A 21185-nucleotide genomic window follows, 5' to 3' on the forward strand; every position below is an offset into this window, starting at 1 on the left:
GGTGATCTGTTTCGACAGTCTTCCTTGTAGCTGTACAAGACAGATTTAAACTCACTAGCACACGATTCCTTCTATCCATAGTGTCTTTATATTCTTCAGTTCATTTTCATTTCCTCATCATACTTATTTCCTTTATTTCTTTGTTCCTCTTTAGACAGGCAGAAGTCTAAAGTAGTATTTACTTTACTTGCTTACATAACTGATTTCCTCAACTATCCAAACAGTACCAAGATTATGATATTCTTCAGCAGACAGATATTTTGCTGGTCAGTACTTATAAAAACATTATCAGTCTCTCTTTTCCTTGTTTTCTTATCACTTGCTGGCCATGGATTTGTTACTCTTTTTCCACCAGTGACCGCAGTAGCACTTTACTGTGATATTTTACCATGAACATTAATAAGACACGTGGTACCATGAACACTTGTGGTTTCCCGCACCCTGTGTTCCTTCTTATTAGCTTTAATGGTAGTTCACTATGATGAAAAATTATCTAAGAACACAACTCCAAGATCCAGAGGAAATGCAATTCTGCTGTGTCAAATTCTTTCCAGTAACAGTGTGGTACCGGTGTGATATTAGTGTGATATTAATATATGTGGGAAACTAGGATGGGTTGTCAGAGAGCCCCAAGTGCAACAGGAACAGCCAGACCCAGACTAGCCGTTTGTAACTGTTATTCCCTGCATGCATTACCCAGAACACACACACAGCATTAGAATCCTTTTGAGCATTAATTTATGCCACTATCACCGCCCTGCTTACACTTTAGTGACTGTGAGGAGAAAAACTGCAGTGGCATTGATAAGATCCAAGCCAATATACTAAGACTGCCATTCAGCCTAACCTTTGTGGGTTTAAAGGTGTGTATTGTAAGCCCTCTGAGAAGAGGTGGAACAGAAAAACTTTAAATATAATGCAACTTTGTGAGGATTTTATAGTTCTTATTCTTCCACCCTCATTTAAAACCTTACTTTTGTAAACCAATTAAGAATCTCCCATGTTCAAGTTCACCCATTAGGCCTGTTTTTCATCTGTTCCTGTGTTAGTTATTGATTCTGCAGAAAATCAGGTATTTTTACTCCGACACAATAAGAACTCCTTTAGGACCACGGATTGCAAGTTTGGTGCTGGAGAATAGTTCATGTACCTTGAAGAGCATCTGCCTCAGCTCCTCAGCTCAGTGGCTAACAAAACACAGGGGGTCTCTATGCTACAGAACAGGACCAGATGAAACAATGGCTGCCAAAGAGCCTGATGGTCCTGGCACCTGAGCTACGCCAGCTATAGAATGAACTGCCTGCGTGGTTTCTTCCTACTTTCACTAGAACATGCCATTGGGAGCATTAAAAAGGTGGCGCGATTCAGGCTCCTCAAAGCCTCAATGTTTTGGCCCTCTGCCCATATTATCCTCAAGACAGTCACTACGTATCTGTGGAAAGAAATGAAATTACTAATTTCAAATTGCTTAGCTTAGCAAGACTGCAAAATCCTCACTGTAAATTGAATTCTTTCCATTTGCTACATTTTTCAGAAGGGCTCTGTGTTTGGGTTCTAATTAACAATATCGTTATTCAGAAAACAAATATCAAACCTCTCTTTCCATGTGATCTCAGACCTTTCTCTTGTGTGATTCTGGGCAGCAGTCTTTGTGTCTCCCCAGGGTTACAACCCTGTTCTTGTATGTGGCCTTAACATCTTGAGAAGGGAAAGGATAAGAACTATGGGAGCAGCATCAAGCAAACCTGCTCAGAAAGAAAAAGGAAATAATAAAAAAAAAAAAAAAAAAAAGAAAAACCATGCAAAATGCAAAGCTCACAAATCCCTTGTACAAACAAATAAATAAATTAAATAGTACTAATGGATGAGTGACTAAAAGACAAAAGCTTATCAGCCTCAGTTGCATCAGGAACTTCCAATTTCACACTCTGACACCTCACATTACTGAAAAAAAAAGATATAGACTTGTGCATTAATCAGAAGAAAGTTAAACATAAACGTTTCCCCCATTTCCACCTGCAATTTGTTATTTGAAAAAATATACTGAGAACAGTAGGAACTGGCATTAAAATAGAGATAGAATGACATCTACTGTTAGGAACTGGCTTGTTTCACTGCTGAAAATGTTTTGGATTTTTCTTCCTTTCCTCAAAGTATTTTAAAGTGAGGCTTTTGTTACTAGTCATGGGGTTTAGCTATTGGACAAGGAATAAGCAATAGAGCAATAAGTTCCCCAGATGAAAGTCTTCCGTGTAAAATTTTAAATAATTATCTACAAAATTAAAAACAACTACAGAAACAGTTTAATATGTTTCAGATATCCAATATTAATGCTAGGGAATAAACAGATGTTCTGTTTCAGAACTACCAGCAACTGAAAAAAAAAAAACCAGTGCAATTTTGCACTGGATGCAGGTTTCCACAGTATATTTAACAAGAATATTGACAATTAGAACTATGATAATTAGAACTAAGTCTCTTATTGAAAAATTACTTAAGCAGCTGAATTTCACAGTGCATCATCACTTCATAAAGTGATAATCATTATCTTTTTCTCTGGATTAATTTAATACATTATTGTTCATTTTCTTTATGTAAACTTCCCAGCTCCTTTTTTTAGTGATTCTGTATATTTTCACGTAAACAAGACATAATATTCCAAGTATTTTTGCTCCTACTGCCTTTTTTTAACCAACCTAGAACAAATGTCAGTGATATAAAAATCTGAGAGCGTCCTGAGATTTTGTCACAGAAACATCTCAGTCTTAAACGACCATTGTTCTCTGCACTATACATGTCTTCTGCTCTCTCCCCTTATGGATCTTCTCAGTATGTATGGCCCTTTCCCCTGTTAGCAGTGATACTCTGTGGCTGATTCTGCCAGTACAAACAAATTGATATTGCTCACTTTCTATCTGCAAAAGGAATAGTCACTCAGTTTATATCAGAACCACACATTAGCTATTCAAGAGTACAATTTGCTGAGGTTCTGTATTAGAGTCTTTCCTACATTTTAAATGGACTTTCTCTTCTATTTCAATGTATGTGTTTCACAGGCCTGATCCGGTATGTGGATTCTCCAAGTTGCGTATTAATTTTACAAGGAAATATTTTTTGTCCTGTGCTGCTGTTTGAGATCTTAATAAAATTTTTATTGCATAATTGACTCTTTTCAACATCTCTATTTACAGGTCCACATAAAAATGTAAAAACATACATCATTTGTTATGTAAATAAAGTCTTTAAGATGAAAATTAGGAGGGTTGAAGCTACGTCTGACTTCATACATCACAAGGATTAATTTTTTCTATAGTTAACTATTTCTATTGAGTATTTTGAAATAGAGATAGAAGATGTAAGGGTAAAATACAATAAGTTTAAAGGAATATAATAGGACATAATAGGATGTTCCATTAACTCTTAATGATTAAAGCCATTGTAACTTAATAATTTCTAGTTATAAATAAGTATTTCTGATGCTGTTATGGAAACAGGTCAACAACAATAGACAGATTTACTCAAAATTTACCTTATGCTTTATATTTCATAAAATCATCTCTTCCAGTAACCTGCCTACTATTTTCTCTCAAAATTGATTTCTATATTCCAATAATAAGGGATATGTTAGGATAACTGCCACGTGGTCATTCATTGACTGTTCCAATAGATTTGTCAGGAAAAGTTTAATGTAGTTAAGGGTAGAAGTATTTTAGTGGTTTCCCTATTTAATGGGCTCCAGGCAGGCACAACGTTTTTACAGAAAACCGAGTGACAGTCTAAAAAAACACTTGTTACTTCAGTGAATGCATACTGCCTTCTGTAAAACTGCTCCAATGTAGGCTAAAGTCCCATTTTAGCCCCAAAGAAAAAAGAGATTTTCCCCTCAGCTTAAGTCAAAAACACAATGTCACTGAGTTGAACCTAGGTCCTTGCCTGGCTTTCTGGATGTACCTACAGTTTAAAGTATGAACTACAGCTTATCAAAAATAGACCAAATGCCCTTTAACTTTTGGTTAAACCCACTCACCATCTCTGTAAGTCATCACTGAGTGAGACTGTAACACCCTTCTTCTATGGAGTGTCTGTGGCCTTTATTCCATCATGTCTTTACTCTTTAGCACAGCTAAACACAGGAAAAGGATTAAAAAAACCCCAAACATTTCAGTTCTTACCTTTTCTGGCCAAGACGTTCTAAGTGGGTTTCCAGAGTTCCAAACTTCACACAATGGCTACAGCCGCCACCAGGAGCTTAGTTCTCAATTTCATTTTCAGAAAAATCTATAAACTAAAGTAGGATAAAATAAGTTCATTTTCTATGATGCAGCTATAAAAATATCTGAAGAAAGTAATTATAATGCTTTTTGCTTTAAAAATTTATATTTCAAACATAGTTTTCCACATGATTTAATAACTTTGCCTATTCTCTTCCTGTTTAGAGATGGCTTCTAAAGGTTGCTTCCAACCCAAATTATTGTATGACTCTATAGTAACTTCCTTGAATGATTTGCAAAGAGAAATTGTTTTATAGAAATAACATCTTAAAGTACGAGATTAAATTACACTAGAAAGCTCAGGATATTATAAAGAAAAAATACAGGCTTTCTCAGCAGACTATTCTTCAGTAATTGTTCATTACGTGATTTTCAACAGGGAAACAACATCAAGCGATTCCTAATGCATGTACTTCTTTGTACTTACAGGACCAACAACGACATTATTATGGATTTATCAGCCAATGTCACACTAACAGTGTCATATTAATCCTTGCAGTTTAGAGCACTGTACGGCTTCCTGCTGTTTTTAAAAGTAAAAAAATCGCACCAGTTTAATTAACGTATTCTGATTTCCAGTAGGTAAAATATATGCAAGTCTCAGAATGAACTAAAGTATGACAACTAAACACCATAAGATTTTGAGGGGAATTGTTTGAAATCCTTCTCTGCAGAACACAGCAAAGCTTTTTGCAGAATCCCTCAGTGTCCACAAGTGTAAATACTTTGCCACTACATTCACATAACAGCATTTCGTAAAACCCTCAGTCCTTTTTGAAGCTGATTGGAGTTCTCTACACCTCAACAACCTTTTTTAAGATTTATTCCACAATTAGTATGTATCTCAGACCTCAAATCTCATCATGGAATTCAGAGAAACAAAGCTTCTCAAGCACAGTGAATGCTTGACAGTAGCTTTCTCACAGATAAAAAAACCAAACATACCTGCAACAAATGTATTATAATCTTTCTACATAAATTAAACAATGCTTTCAACATTATAATTTTAGATGGAAAAGGAAAATGCTTGCAGAATAAAACATCCTGTTTGGTAATCACAGCTGACCAACTGTAGCAGCCAAAGAAAGATTCATTAGTAATGTCCATAAACACTGAAATAGATGGAATGAAGTGATTATCATCATGGTCTTTATTGATTATTATATCACACAATGTGACTTCAAGTGTGACACAAAATACCTTGAAAGATATTTCACCTCCAAGCATTTATGTCAACATCTAGGAGAAAAATTCTTTTTCTTGACCTTTTACCACAGGCAAAGCTTCCCTATATTACATACTGATTTTGTGTATTTAAGAACATCTCGAAGGATGAAAGTTTAAATGAGTTGTGATCAAAGGTGCTTTCTTCTGATAAAAAAGGATTAGCTAAAAAACCTTTGATTAAAAAAGAATAAATCAGCTAAAAGAAGGAGGCAACCTGCAACAGCATACACCATTCAAGTTATAGTGCATAAGGAGGTATTGGAAAAGTTATCAGATTCGTATCGCAGACGTAGAACTGTTCACTTTGCTGTTTCTGCTTCATTAATGTAGTAGTAAAATGAGGGACAAACTTTTTTACAGCATTCAAAGGGCATACACTCACATTGGATGTTCAGGTTTTGCCTCCGTGCATAAGTGCGTTAAACCTGTCTAAAAGGATGTTTAGTTTTAGTAACATCACCTGATTTTAGGTAACTGGAGTAAAATTTAATTTGCCCAACCACTCTTGGAGCCTTTTGTAGCTATACTATTGAACTACTCATTTGTCCAGGTTGTACAGGCAAACTAATAATTTGTTTGACATCAGCAGAAATGTGGCCTTATACTCCAAAAAGTAATAAAAAGGAAGGTCCTATAACAAATATAATGTAAATTAATTAAACTTTTAAAAGAATATAAATCAGGAAACCTATTTCCAACAGGACCTCCAGAAGAAACTAATATAATTTCTTGATGTGTTTCAGTTACATCCTCTCTTCCCTTAGCTACCAAGTATATTTTGCTTATTGTACTCCTATTGGCAAAACTTTGATCTCTTCTCCTGCAGAAAAGCAACGGTTTTTTTCCACTGCAGGGCCTAAATTATCATCTGCAATGAGTTTTGTAAAAAAGTGGATCTTAAAAAAAACATAGGGAAAACATTAGTTTCATGTTCTGTGCTAAAGACTTTATCATGTCTGCCTTTTCCTTCCATCTTCTAGAGTTTTAAAAGTTCTTCTAAAATAGTTACTGATCTACTTACTAGACATTGTTGGAATACTGTATCAGTTGTTATGCCTGACATTCAGAGGGATATACTGAAGACACATTCCCTAGTTAGCTATTCACATTGCTCCAGCAGAAGTTCCTATCAGCAGCATCTCTGGTGATCTCACCAGTTATAGTGGTTACTGATTTTGTGCCATCTGCAATGTAACAGATTACCTAATTTTCCCTTTTTTAGTGAAAACTGGTACTGTGATTGGAAAAAAAATTGGGCTCGTCCTATGAAATAGTGTTTTGCCTGACCTCTTGCCAAGAGAAAAATCACGAGGGAAACAGAGTGAAGCAACTAAGCCTTTCTTTAGCAATATGATGCACAACTGCCTCTGAAATTTATATTTCCACCTAACACCCAGTAGCAAATTCCAAAAGAAATCAAAGTGTACTGCTGAGGGGAAAAAAGGTATTTAAAAAGTCTGAATTTTTACAATCTGGAATATTTTGGTCTTTCTTGAACAGTAAACTTGCAACTGCCAGTCTCAACGAGGATCTCAAGAAAACACTTGCCAGACCTTTCCTTTCTTTGTGGACCATAAAAATGCACTGTGTCTGATAACTTCACTCCTGAAAATAACTTTGCCCCAGCGCCTGCTGTGAAGTGCTGGGCTGTTGCCATTGGAAGCACAGTCTAGACAAAGATAAAACTAAAAGCAAGAGTTGTCCTTTTGAAAAGCACAAAACAGTATCTAATCTAATCTCATCTCAGCAAAGACTTGTCCGGTCTTGTCTACATTATCTAGTGACATACAGCGGTGGATAGGACCCTCTTTTCTTGAATTGAGGAGCAATCTGCTAAGTGCAGCCCCTAAAGCAGATACGATGAAATATCAACATCTACCACCTACCAGAGGAAAAAAGAAAAAATCTGACAACTACAGTATTCATCACTAACCTACAAAATCTTTCAATTTCCACAACAATGTAGAAAACATGTCAGATTTAGAAACAATAATTATTAACTGAGTTGACTCCAGGGGAAAGTAAAAAATCTGCAATGTTACCATACTTCAGAAACAAGTAGTAATCAGTGTATATCATAACTACGTTTTATTTTGAAATGTTTTTTACTCACCTTCTGAATAGCCTTAACTCCAATTCAGGATTCATTTAAAAACATAGGATTAAATTAATTTTTTTCCCTGATTTTGGATAATGACAAATTATTCACTGCATCCTTAAGTAGGTTGTTCCCACGGTAAACCTAACTTACACCATAGCTATGAATGTGTTCCTGGGTTTCATTCCAAGTATTTCTGTTGCCATGTTGTGATTGTCAGAACATTGCATACCCACTTTTTCAACTAGATTGAAAAGCCATCAACTGCCAGAATATTATCCCCCTTGTATGTGTTATCCTTAACTAAATTTCATTTTCACTTGGATATGCAAATAAATTCAGTTCATTAAATCTTTCACAAGTCAGTTATTCTGATTTTCAATTGCTTCTTCTGAATCCCTCCTAATCACTTTCTGTGCTGTTATGGGAAAGCAGAAATGTGAGCAGCACTACCCTGTAAGGACAGAAGCTTTGACTGCCTGATGTAGCAAATCTTCCATATTCCCAATACCATATACTGTGATAACTCACTTCCAGCAACAGCATGCAAGTTGTCAGTTACGTTTGTCAAACCTCAGCTTGGTATGGTTAAAATGAACTTAACAGCATATGGGAACAGTGTCTATGACTGACAAAGTGTTATAACCATGACAAATGCTCCCAAATCCTTGATTTCTCACAGGTTTGAGACTCTTCCGTTGGCCCATACAATCCACACTCACAGCATAGGGGTGCAGCAGTGTGGCCCACAAAGCGATGTTCACCTCGACAGCCATGGATTCTCAGGTGCCAGGACCATCAGTGTTGCAGAATTTTTTGCAGATGGCACTTCAAAGTGTTAAAGTTACATTTGTATCTCCTGGGGGTTCTCCGACCTGTGCCCTTTCGTACTTCCCATTTTGTGCAGACAGATTGTTCTTCATCTCTGCTGAGAGGCAGTTCCAAATCCAGTCCAAACGTGACCAGTCACTCTGTCCTTGCCCTGTAGCCATTCTACTGGATAGTTGCCTCCTAAAACCAACTCAGAGAGAATCAGCCACTTCACCCTCACTCTGCTTTTACTGCAACATTATTGCATTGCTTATCTTATGGCCTAAATCAGCAATTCACTACGTATGTTAATGACACCAGCAATTCATTACTACTTAATAGTTAAATGCTAAGTCATCAGTTCAGTTATTATCTGTCTTGCCATAGAAATACTAAATATATTTATAATGGGTTGGCAACTGATTACGAACTCCAGCCCAGTGGTCCCCTTTCCCGTATCGTGGGTCCGTGACTCCTACTGCATTTAGTTTTCTTCTTACAATGCCAAACCAATATTTGGACTCTTTCAGTTTGAAAGTCTCCAGTGTCACTTTCACATGCCCTTACACCCATACTCCCTCATAACATATTCACCTGCCTCCTTCCAGCATTGTATCTGATTTCAAGTTCACCTGCCACTTATCACAGGTACCTATTTGAAAATGTTTAAAAATCATTCTCTACAGTCTTCTACGTTCCTAACTTCCTACTCTCAGACTGAAAAATTTATATATCCTTCCTTAGGTACTTTTCAAAATATTCAGTATGCAGAGGATGTTAATCAAGTGCTTTGGTGTTTGTCAGAGTGAATATTAAAGTAAACATTCTTCAGTACTCCAATCACCACTTCAGTTTTACCGATCTGAGCTCACTGCAGCAATTTAACCAATGGTACATGCTTGGGGTTTGCAGATATTTAACCCTGAAAGTTTCATGATTTGAAAGCATAATGCCTTTCGCATTTGTGACCAAAAACCAGGAGTCCTCACACTACATCATTCAGCTATGTGTCACTGTCACACTGCCACTACACTGGCTTATTCTGACCTACAATAGAGTCCATGGCCATACAACAAAATTTCTGTCTGTAGAGCTGTCTACATTTTGAAGTGTTACAAAAGTCACTTGAGCCACTGTAATGTGCTTTGCAGTTAATGCCAGGTCAGCTTTTGCTGCTTCTCTTAGGCAGTCCCAACTGCCTTGATCATGATTTTTCCTAATGACTTCCAAGGTACTCTCAGAGATTCTGCATTTCATCATTTCAAGTGCTACTGTCCTTTCTCCCAGTGTAGAGCAGTTTTGCTTCCATTATTAAAACTAGATGTAACAGGGAGAAGGTTACATTAAATTTTAGTATCAGAATCACAGGATAATTTAGATTTGACTGGACCATTGGAGGTCATCTGGTTCTAGCCCCTGCTCAATTTGATTTACAGCAGAGGAAAAAATTAAACTTAGCTATATTTATTGTGCGAATGCTTAGGATTTGCATATTGCACACCATGCTTGGGCTTTAATAGCTTGAAAACTCTTTGAAGATCTCAAATAAAAATAGATATTTACAATGTATACTCCTACTTTTCTAAATATGTATTTTTCTATCTGTAGGAATAATATGATTGCAAAAGAGGTTCCACAATGTTTCCATAACGCCTACCTGCACTTCGTGCAGGCAGAGTGTCTTGCAATGAAAATCTGTGGAAAAATTTAAGCACAGAAAAAAATGAACCCAGTTCACTTCCAAAACCTCCTGGTATAAGTCTGCTGATTTCAGCAAAGTTTATTCTTATCACAGAAATGTCAGAAACAACAGACCTACCAAATGTTCATCCCATGTCTCATGAGCTGTGCTGCTCCTGCTCTCCATTTGCAATTTCTAATACTTCAATACAAATATTATATCTAGTTTTAAAAAACTAATGTAAATATCTTGCAAATAAAAGATATATTACCATCTTCACACAGTGATGGGAAAGTACAATAGAATACTATTTTTGTTCGGTTCATGTAGCTACACACAGAAAAATATAGTTACACATAGAAAAACTTCAAGGAAGTTTCATATATGCAATTTCATATAGTGTTTTAATGGAACATTCCACAGCATATAGTTCAGGTTATTTTTCAGCAGACACTTCTACCCACAGTAACTACCTAGAAACATTGTCCAAGAGGAACAGTGGGATTCTTCACAGTCCTAATACCATGCAGCTTATTGTAGCAAGAACAATGTCTTTTTCTAGGACAGCTACATATCTCCTTTTTTCTCATTAAGGTAGCTCTGAACAGTTGAGGATCCAACCTGGCCTGTGAGCATGCTAATAAATATTTGATTCAGCCTTATGCACCTTCAGATAGAAAGCCAGGAATTAAGAGTGCAAATGCTTTAAACTAAAAGCATTTTTTTAAAAAAATCTCATTCTCTTTTCCATTAAATCTTCTATTTTACTAATAACAAAACCAAAGACATTCAACTAGTAGCAAAAAAAAAAACAAACAAAAACCACAAAAGAACCCAAAAAAACTCAACCCAACAAAAAAACACCCATGAGAAATCAGAAGTTCTATTTCCATCAGAACACTGAATAAGTGGAATCCATATTTACTATTACTTATTTACTATTACTTATTTAAGTTTTCAAGACTACTCGGCATGGTTCCATTTTGACATGAGTGGGTTTTATTTCACGACAAATGTACCCATATTCAGCATCTTCCCTAGTCAACTGCTTAAAGAATAAAGAATTGCTGAACTAAGCTATGTACATTTTGAGCATATAAAAAAGCCTGCCATCAAAAGCAAACCACAGATGAGAAGTGTGAGGAAAAATGAGATCATAACTTAAACAATAAAATAGATTTCTTTACTTAAGAAGTTATTCTCCCTTCATAATATTCCACTCATAAAAACAAGATTTAAAACACTACTACTGACACTGTCAATGGATACAGGGTAAAAATGTTATATCCAAAGCATTCCTTTTACTGTGACTCAGGTTTATAGAGAAATAAAAAGTCTAATAATCTCTTCCATTAACTCTTTTCTCTATCAAATTTTTAAATACTGTTGAAAATGAAAACTATAACTCTAGCAACCAAAGTCACATTGTGCTACATTTAGCAGCTGAAGACAGACATTGGACAAGATTTTGGATACTGTGAAGTACCACGGCAAAAAGAAGAACGAGCTTGCTGCATGCATCGCTTGGTTTCACTGCCTGCAAACGAGATCTGTGGTTGTCTGAGCATCAGGACAGCAGGCATCAGTAATAAGGTACAAGATATTATCCTAAAGGGAATGATCAAAACATCACTGTTCAGGGATAGTGTAATTCCTTGTGACATCTGGGCTAAAATTACATTACCATGGTAGGATATACACTAGATTTGATTTAATACCTTCAAATGCATTTCAGGTAAGCAAGGCTCAAAGTCTCAGAGAGACAATTCTGCCTGGTGTTGCCAAGGTCCCTTTCTTCTTGAGGAACCAGAGCAACTGAAAGAATGATTCCCTTCATTAAGTTCTGCTCTATTTCCTTAGACAAGCTAAGTGCCAACAACAAAAATAATGGTATATCGTAACAATTTTTTAATCTGTATATTTTTGTTCTTTGCTCTTGGCCTCTTGCTTTCTATTTTATTAACTACACACTCTCAGTGAACAGTGATCCATCAGCACTGTTTTAAACTGGTGAAGTAACACTCAAGAGTTACCTAAGATTAAATTAAAACAGCCCCTCATCCAGTCTGTGTTACCTCCTTGTCTTGCCAGCAGTGCAGTTAGACAGATATAAAGATGTATATGGAAATCAAAATAAAAATCACTTTTCAAAATATTAAACCATGGGATGGCAACTGACAAGAGAAATAATGAAATGCTACCTGTGTTGCATTATTCATCAATTTCTAAATGCACATACCTAGGCATCCTGCAAATACTTCTTCAATAAAACTTACAATTCTTTCTTCACCACAAGTCCAGGTGACATTCTTAGGGCAAGAGACCACTGCCTCACTGGAAACAGAATGAAAACACTGACACCATTCACATATTGACGAAGGTTTCTTCACTCTGCCCTGTGACCTGCTGCCCAGTCTCCCAGAGCACAGGGTTGTTGACTGAAACTAGAAAGAAGCCATTAGCAATAACTCAGACTTAAGAATGCTGCAAATACCATCCACACTAGAACACTGAACAAAGAAATTCTGTAAAACCAATCATTCTCTCCAGCTTAGCCATCACCTAAAACAAGGCCACTTCACCACTCTTCCTGTTGAAGGGTAGTCTCTGTGCCCTTATTGGGTGCAGAAACAGCAACAGTAGCCACAGTCAGCAGCGCTAAACAAGCAGCTTTTTGTAGTTCTCCTGTCCATCTTCGTAAGCTGATAAAACAGAGCAATAAGTGTGCATATAGAATATGCATATGTCATGAAGCCAAGCACAAGAAAAGTACATACATGCAGAAGAAAATTAATGATACCAAGGATATTGAAAAATGCAACCTCAGGTTCACATATTTCCAGTAAGCCTGTCTGGTAGTGTATTACATTTCCCGTCTCAGTAATTAGTGTCCTACAGGCTGCAAGAACTTGCATAAACCATGAAAAGACTAAATGTAATTATCATTATTTCCATTTCTGGGGCAAGGCCTTTTCATAAATAACTACGCTGTAACGTAAAACTGGAGGCTTTATACAGTTGCCCTATCATTCATAATAATGAGTAGTAAATAAGCTATAAGCCAAATCTTCACATGCTTATTAGATAGAGAAGACTAATTAGGACATTTTAACCAAAAATGCCACTAAGCATCATGCTTACTGAGGTAATTAAAGCGCTGATGGTACTGAGGCATACGTTGTCTTCCAAATCTGAAAAAGGCACGATGCTGACAAATTTACATCATATTTACACCATATGGTCTTCAAATAAATTTACGGGAATTTAATTACGTGTACCAGACCTTCACGTTAAAGACACTTCAATCTACGCACTCAGTGTCAACAAACCTGGGTTTTTTCTCACCCTCTTCTCAATAAGATTAACACTGTGCAATTTAAGGTGGGACCTTCAATGTAAAACTACTGTCATCAAGACCTCTCCCAATGTGACAGACTCCTTTCTACCTGAAATTCAGGAAGACCTTTCCCTTCACCTGGAAGAGGTTAATGAATAGACTTATTGACAAGATGCAGACTCAGGGCAGACAATGGCATCAACTTCCATCTCCTACTCATTAAATTTTCAGAAGCAATAATTTCAGATGGAATTGACTTTTCCAGTACTTTATGCATGAAGGAGCTGCCTCCAAATAACTGAAAGCCTGGTTTTGTCATATCTCCCTTTGAAAAGCTAGTTTTTGTTCTAGCATCCCCATAAACAATACACAAAACAGCTGCCCAGGCGGTGTGTTGAGAATACCATTTACCATACTGACAGAATGATACTATTCTCCCATTTCTTCATCTTCCTTTGTCCACCTGCTGACTCTCATCTTCTTCAACTTAAAAGCTATATAACATATCTTCTGTTCTATTTCTAATACTGTATAAAATGTAGGCCATGCCTATAGCTCATGGGTACTGCTCGTATGCAAGTAATGTGCATTAATAATAGTAAAGTCATGGCTGAGGTCAAATCTCTTCGTATATCTTTGTATATCTTAAGAATATTTCACTGATGGGAAAGATAAATATCCTCATCCATGCTGAAGAACAAAAAGAGAAGGAACTGTTCTATCATTTAATGGTTCACAAGGACTAGTAATAGTTTATAAATCTATACCCAAGAATCCCACCTAAAACATTCCTAGTTTCAGCTTAACCTTAAGGACTGTTTGTTTGAAGAACTGAAAAGTTTGTTAAGAAAAAGTATACCTAAAAAGTATTTTTTAACTTTTTTAAGATAGACTGTTTATTTCCCAAATATGTTTTTTCTCCAGACCAAGTCACTTGTGAAAAACAGAATTAAAAAAAAAAAAAAAAATCTCTTTTGGTAGGCAAATACCGCATTATAAAAACATACTCAATAGACATTAGTGAGCACATTTTGATTTCTGTAGAAAAGAAACTTCAACATGAAAAAAAGGGTATCTTAGAAGACTTTTCCAAGCATTTTAAGTCTCAGCTTTACTTTTCATTCTGGATGATTTGGCCAATTTTGTTGAAATGCATGCAGCACTCAAAAATGTACTGCTTTTTGTTTGTTTGTTTGGCATTGACAAAATACTAAACCAACCAATACTGCCAAAAGATGGAAAAAACTGAATCTCTTTCTGGTTGAGAATGTGGAAGGTTCTCAACCACGAGACAGAACTAAAAGGGACAGTAAATTATAACTGTCTCCTCCTAAACAGCCCATGAAGTTATTTTTCAATACAAAAAGCTTTTAGAATTATTCCACATTTGTGTCCCGAGTATGATTCCCCAAGGGTATATTCCCATACTTTTGTGGTTTATTCTAACAGAGGACAATATTGGCGTACATTCTGCATACATACTTTTAATTTTTGGACAACTGCATACTCTGCAAGCACAGTGGAGGTGAAGTGGCTCTATCTCTTCTCAGAGAGCAACTCCTGAGAAATTCTGTCCTGGTCTACATAACTGAACAAAAGTTTCCAAGAAAGATGATAATTTAAATCAAGCAATTTTTTGGTATACAAGTTCCAAGCAATGTTTTCTTCAGCAATTTGGCCACATGTAGGTGCAGAGTAAGGATTGGAGCAAAGAGAGATCATAAATAAATGTGAACAGAGAAAGAAGAGACACCAGAAAAATACTAAAACAAGTTAATCTCCTGTTTGTCATGAGTATATCTGATGAAGGACATTCTCTTCCTACTAATCTGAGTTTGGCTGGGAATTCTATAAGGATGTTGAACTTATAAAAATTCTGGAATAGATTAGAAATCCCAGTTTTTCAAGGACTTGAAATGCCTTTGCAGGGTCCAGCTGGGGTCCTCACACCATGTGTCATTTTTGTTTCTGACTGATCACCTGTCAAGAACACCTAATCCCTTCACATTTGTTTTAATCTCTAGTCCTTATCTGAAGAGAATTCTCTATGTAAGTTCTCACTCCTCTTGACATTGCCAAAAATATTATTAGCTTTTAGCAGGATATAATTTCCTCCTTAAAGTGTTATAACAGCAGGCATTCCAGATAGGCATGGGAAACCAATAAACCCAATTGTCAGGCAGGGAAGGTTAAGGAGAAGATCATTAAAGAACAGTTATTGCCTTGTAAATTCTATTTCCTGCCCTGGATAAGAGTCAACAGGAATTGGATATTCTTGTGACTTCCAAACTAGCTTCAGGGTAGTGCCCTAGAGCTCACAGGGATCAATAGTTCTGGCTTTGTCACTGTGCTATGAACACAGTCAGCAGCAGCTCAACGAGTCCTCTGATGAGAGAAAGCCTATTTAAAAATGAAAAAAACTGTAGTCATAATTACCACAAAGCAACAAATGTAATTTTATTTTTTTAAAGAGATTTTTAGATCAAATAATACTGTCCACTAATGTTACCTTGTTCACTCTGCTATGCTTCATAATTTAGCAAACTAGCACCAATGTCATATACGTGAAGTGCATTTCACATGCTGTTATGCATAATAACACATATGGAATGCTTCATTTAAGCAATCAGATACAGCTATTACTAGTCATTTATTTTGCCTTTTGGTATTGATTGCTTTTTATTTTGCCAGTTGAGATAAATTAATCCTGCTGACAATTTTCTTGCAAGATCATCAATTAGAAATTTTTGGTCAAGCAGCATATGTTAGATGCTTTTCACTGGAAGAACACATTCAGTGAAAGGATTTCATATTTTCTAAAAGCCCACCCAATATCACAGATTCAGAGATATAGAATTGTGCTAAGCTCAGAGAAGTTAGAGCTGAACGTCATTAAGCAGTAAGAGAACCAAGTGCTGCACAGATCATACTGAGTTGAACATTTTCCTCCTTCTCTTGTATTTGTTGATCCCACTTTATATCCCAATATCCTCTGCCTTTGATTCATCCTGTCCCTGCAACCTATAGTTATACAGTTGAATGTTGTCTATTGAAGCAATTAAAATCTTACACATAGGAAAAAAAGGACCCAATCTGGAGTCCCAAGGCAGAATAACAACAGAAAACCAGAGATTACATTTTGCTACACGCTGTTCAGAGGCTTAGCAAAAGTTCATACCCATTCCTAGACTCAGTCAATTTTGTTCTTTTGACCAAAGCCTCTTATAATCATTTTCTCTAGGGGAAATAGCCTAACAATTTCTCACGAAGTTTCTATGTCTGTCTGAAATAAAAACAATCCTTCTGGAATGCAACAAACCATTTAGGAAACTCAGATCGAAGAATCTAAACAACTTCTCTCCATCTCAACCTAATGCAGACTGTATGTAGATAACTACAGACACCACTGAGCACAAATATCTCCCAGCACAACTTCTTCAAGCACTGAAAAATCTCCACAATATTCCTTCCCAAAATACATATCAAACCTTCTTTGTCTCTTCCTGTTCTCTGGTTATTTCCCATGCCTCCTTCACATTTATATCATTTCCAGGCTCTTAATCTATTTCCTATTTTCTTGCCTTATCTTCTTACTCCAGTCACCATTATATAATTTTCAAAGAGGTGGATACTAAGACCGCTGTCTCTCAGTTGTGCTCATCTTTTGGCATTGACATTAATTAGCTAAAAAGTGCTAACTGCAGCAAACAAAATTTTGAAAACCTGAGTTTACAAGTTAAACAGAAAGTCCCATAACATTTAACTTTCTGTTATATTAAAAACAGACCTTGGTTTCAATCACTGCATTGGAGAGAGACCACTTTAATGTGACTGAACATTTGATTCATATTTTGGTCACATGAGAACTGTATTTGGGAGGCCTACACTTGGAGTCTACCTCCCATGGATTAATAATTCCACTAGATAGCCCAAAACAAAGAGCACTGTCAGAATTTATGACTTAGCAAAAACGGCGAACCTCAGATCCAACACTGAGCTATATCATGCTACTGATGGTGGAGGACTGAAGTCAGTGTGCCAGTTATTCCTCTTTAAAAGGAGAAGTGAAGTATGAACTCCATCTTCAATATGCGCACCTGCATACTGAATACGCGAACCTGCAAGTATGTGACTATGGGAGATCTGGCCACACCGGAAAACATTCTTTCCCTCTCAATAAATAACAGATACATTATTTCAGAAAAATGTTTAGTTCTGTCAATCCACATCATGAGTCTATAAAATATTTCAACTATTAAAAACTTGTTTAATAATCTTGTCATCTACTTCACTGTTTATTAATTGAATGGAAAAGTCTCTGAGCCACAGGGCACATGAGATATCTGATTTCTTTCTGCATTATGCATATGCAGAAGCAGCTGAGAGCTGCAAATTTTCCTACTGGGGACTCTAATGGGCTATTTAAGGAGACACAGTTAGGGCTTACTCTTGTAAAATGGAATTACAGCTATCTTAAAAAGGGTTCCACGTGTTATGCCAGCCCAGCTTCCAAAGTGTTACAGACATGCTTTAAATCTATGCTACCAGAATTCGTAATGTGGAGCGAGAGGAAAGCAAATTCCTTTTATATATGGACACATAGACTTATTTAGTTTTCAAGATGTTGGAAAAACAGAATAGAGAGCAATAGAATGTTTTGGTTTTGCATTTCCTTTTTAGATCAGATCAACTTTAAAAGGTCATAAAGGAATGAAAAGAGACAGAGAAGTAAGCAGACTGAGTAAGATGAATCAGGTGAAAAACCCCTGAAAAGATGAGTAAAGCTTTTCATTTTGAAAGTCAGTCAAAACAGTATATAATAGTCCTATTGATGGAATATTACATTGGTGAGAACAATAACAGAGACAACATCAATGCAAATATAACAGTGGTTCATATCCAAAGCATCTATTCAATTAGGGAAAAAAACCCGTAGTCTCCGAGGGTGGGAGAAACTTCCTATCCCTTGATAGAACTCAGCCAAGACATCATCTCTGCCATCACTGCAGGCAGACTGTCCTTTTACGAAGACATTTTCTGTTTTGCAGTAACAACAACATTTAAAAATCCTACCTATAAACAAATGAGAAAGCACAAAATTAAGATAATATATAATTAAATAGTAAGAATTTTTAAGGAGTCAGATAAAACTCCTCTTGCTTTTAAGTGTAAGAATTCACTACTCTAACAGTTTTTTGTTGTTGCTCTTTGTTAGTTTAGGGGATTTTTTTGGAGGAAGGTTGCAGTAGGTTCTACTTTTAACCATATATTAACAAGGTCCAGGTTCAAAAGCTGGTCTTTTTATCCCAAAAAAAGAGCTTTTCTATAGAACAGAACAATTATTATCTCTGGAGAAGTTGGGGATTAGAATCTGTTATAATACATGAAATCCATACTAAAAAGTATAGATTTTTTTCTTTGCAAGGTGAATTAGTTGACAGAAGCATGTTGCCAATAGAAAGACTAGGCACATTTACTCATTAACTCATTAATAATAAATATTGCTTCAGTTTCATGTTCTGATGGCAGCAGTGAGGGCTGGAATTCCAATTGTTCATTTCCTGAATTCTGTATTTCAATGTACTTTAGCTCATGTTATTTCTCGTTGTACTCTTAATTTCCATTCCACAGAACACATTTAACTTTCAGAGATTCATTGACCTAATTTTGCACAAGCATTTCATTTAAGTATCTACAATTCACATAAATAACAAGGCAAAAAATGTGTTCATAAGATATTTTTTCTTGACATATAATCCCAAAGAGAATATTGGGTACTTTGAAGTATCTTGTAAAGGTTCACTGAGTGGACGCAGATCTTATTAAGAAGCTGCAGTTAAGACTACATTTAAAAACTGAAACATTTGCTGGCAAGTAAAAAGAGGAAAACATATCCTGTTGATACTTCTGTCTTAAACTTGGACCTAACATTGAAAAGCAGTAAGAAGGTGTGATCAAACAAACAGTGAGCACAAGAGTGAGACCACCACATTTGAAAAGCCACCTCCACATCAGCCTTGGCTACTCACTCACACTTTTGCTTGTCTTAAGAGGACAAGTCTAATTGGTCCATCAGAACGATTCATGGTTTGAACCCAACACCAGTCAGGTGTTGGACATGTAAAGGTTTAAAAGGTTACCAGACCGCACTGGAATTATTAAAGCAATTAGGACACACTTTGCTTTCAGCTTCAGCCTACTGGGAAGATAATGTTTTAGCCTACAGAACCCCAATTTCAATGCACCAATACACAGCAACTCACTGCAATGACCTGCGCAAGCTCCAGTGAGAGAACACATTCAGAAATCTTCCCTTCACCAAAATATTCTTGCTTACCCATGTTGAAAGGGAATAAAATAACCCTTGGTAGATATAAAATCAGTCAGTTTTTTATTTAAAGCAGTATCTTAGAAACCATCAGGAGGTCACAGATTCCATTCATCATATATAGAGTTTTACATCTACCCAAAGGTACTGGAGGGCATGCATAATTCACAAGGAAGATATATTCAGTAAAATGTTCAAAACATTATGCAAACACACAGTAAATAAGACTTTATTTGTTCCTTTTGTGTCATGCTCTCTTTCACCTCAAAAATACTTTGTATAATTTTGGATCCAATATTTCTGAGGTGTTACTATTGTTCTGCTACCTTCCCTAAGTAAATTACATAGAGTATCACTGGATGCTTACTTGCAGCTAGAATCTCAGCAAGAAATATATGCAATGAATTCACTGTCCAGAGATTTATGCAATTCTAACCAGAAAGTGTCATAATAAAATGTTTACAATGGAAAATGAAAAATCTTGGGCTTTTCACGGTATCAGGATGGGACATTTGCCACTTGGCAGAGCTAAATTTTGATAAATGTTTATGACTTATTCTACTGGAAAATGAATGATGGGCTGTAACAGTTTTTGTGTATGTCACAATTCCTAACTGCACTATGATGGGACTATTCATGTATAACAGTTAATACAGCAGAGTCAGAGCTTTTCCTGCCTCAGTAGATGCCGGAGTTTTCAGAGCCAGACACCTGCTAATGCTCATTGGTATGCATCTGATTTCAGACATTTTCCAACTTCAGGAAGTCAGAGAGGGCAAAAAACAAAGTACATTAGATATCTGAAACAAAACAAAAAAAAAAGAGGAAGGCTAAAATCCATTTTGGGACATCTCCATATAGCTGCATTGTTCACACATTAGAACTCAGAAGCATAGACATTAAATGTCATTCTACATATCCCACAGGAGTCAGAGCACTTTCAAAACACAGACAGTGGCAAATCAAAAGCTTTTTAAAAAGAAAAAAAAGTCAAAAGAAGAAAAAAAGTCAGTTCTGTGCTGCCACCCTACCAGAGCAGTACGAATAGGGCATGAGGAGGCAGGGGCACTGCCCTGAGCACTCTCAGCCCAGAAGCAAGGGAGTGAGTGCAGCATAATTTAAATGTCGTCAGAGATTCTATTTCAGAGTGCACTTTGACTGAGTTGTGAGTCACAAATTTCTCCAGAGCCACAGGCTGCCATTGCCCTTACTAACTTCTCTGTTCTGCTGGATCATTAAGCCATGGATCAGCCTGCTGCTTCACAAGATAAAGGCAAAGCTTTTTTCCCCCCTAACTCCAGAGCAGCACTACAACATATAGTTTAAGCAAGGTTCCTTAGCAGAAAGTTATAAAAAGGAAGTTAACAAATACAATTAATAAAACCACTTATTTGTACAGAAAACTGTACTTTCTAGTATAAGAAATAGTCCTC

At 36.3% G+C, this 21185-nt stretch overlaps 1 long non-coding RNA gene across 1 annotated transcript; it reads right to left on the reverse strand.

Annotated features, from left to right (window-relative positions):
* Positions 1-1602: 1602 nt before the first annotated feature.
* On the reverse strand, positions 1603-12519 carry LOC116794452. Its single transcript, XR_004359805.1, has 3 exons — positions 12364-12519; positions 4173-4285; positions 1603-1745 (listed from the first exon to the last, which is right to left on the reverse strand). It is a non-coding gene; the product is annotated as an uncharacterized LOC116794452 (long non-coding RNA).
* Positions 12520-21185: the final 8666 nt, after the last annotated feature.

Source organism: Chiroxiphia lanceolata, chromosome 15 (genome assembly GCF_009829145.1).
Source record: "Chiroxiphia lanceolata isolate bChiLan1 chromosome 15, bChiLan1.pri, whole genome shotgun sequence".
NCBI lineage: Eukaryota > Metazoa > Chordata > Aves > Passeriformes > Pipridae > Chiroxiphia > Chiroxiphia lanceolata.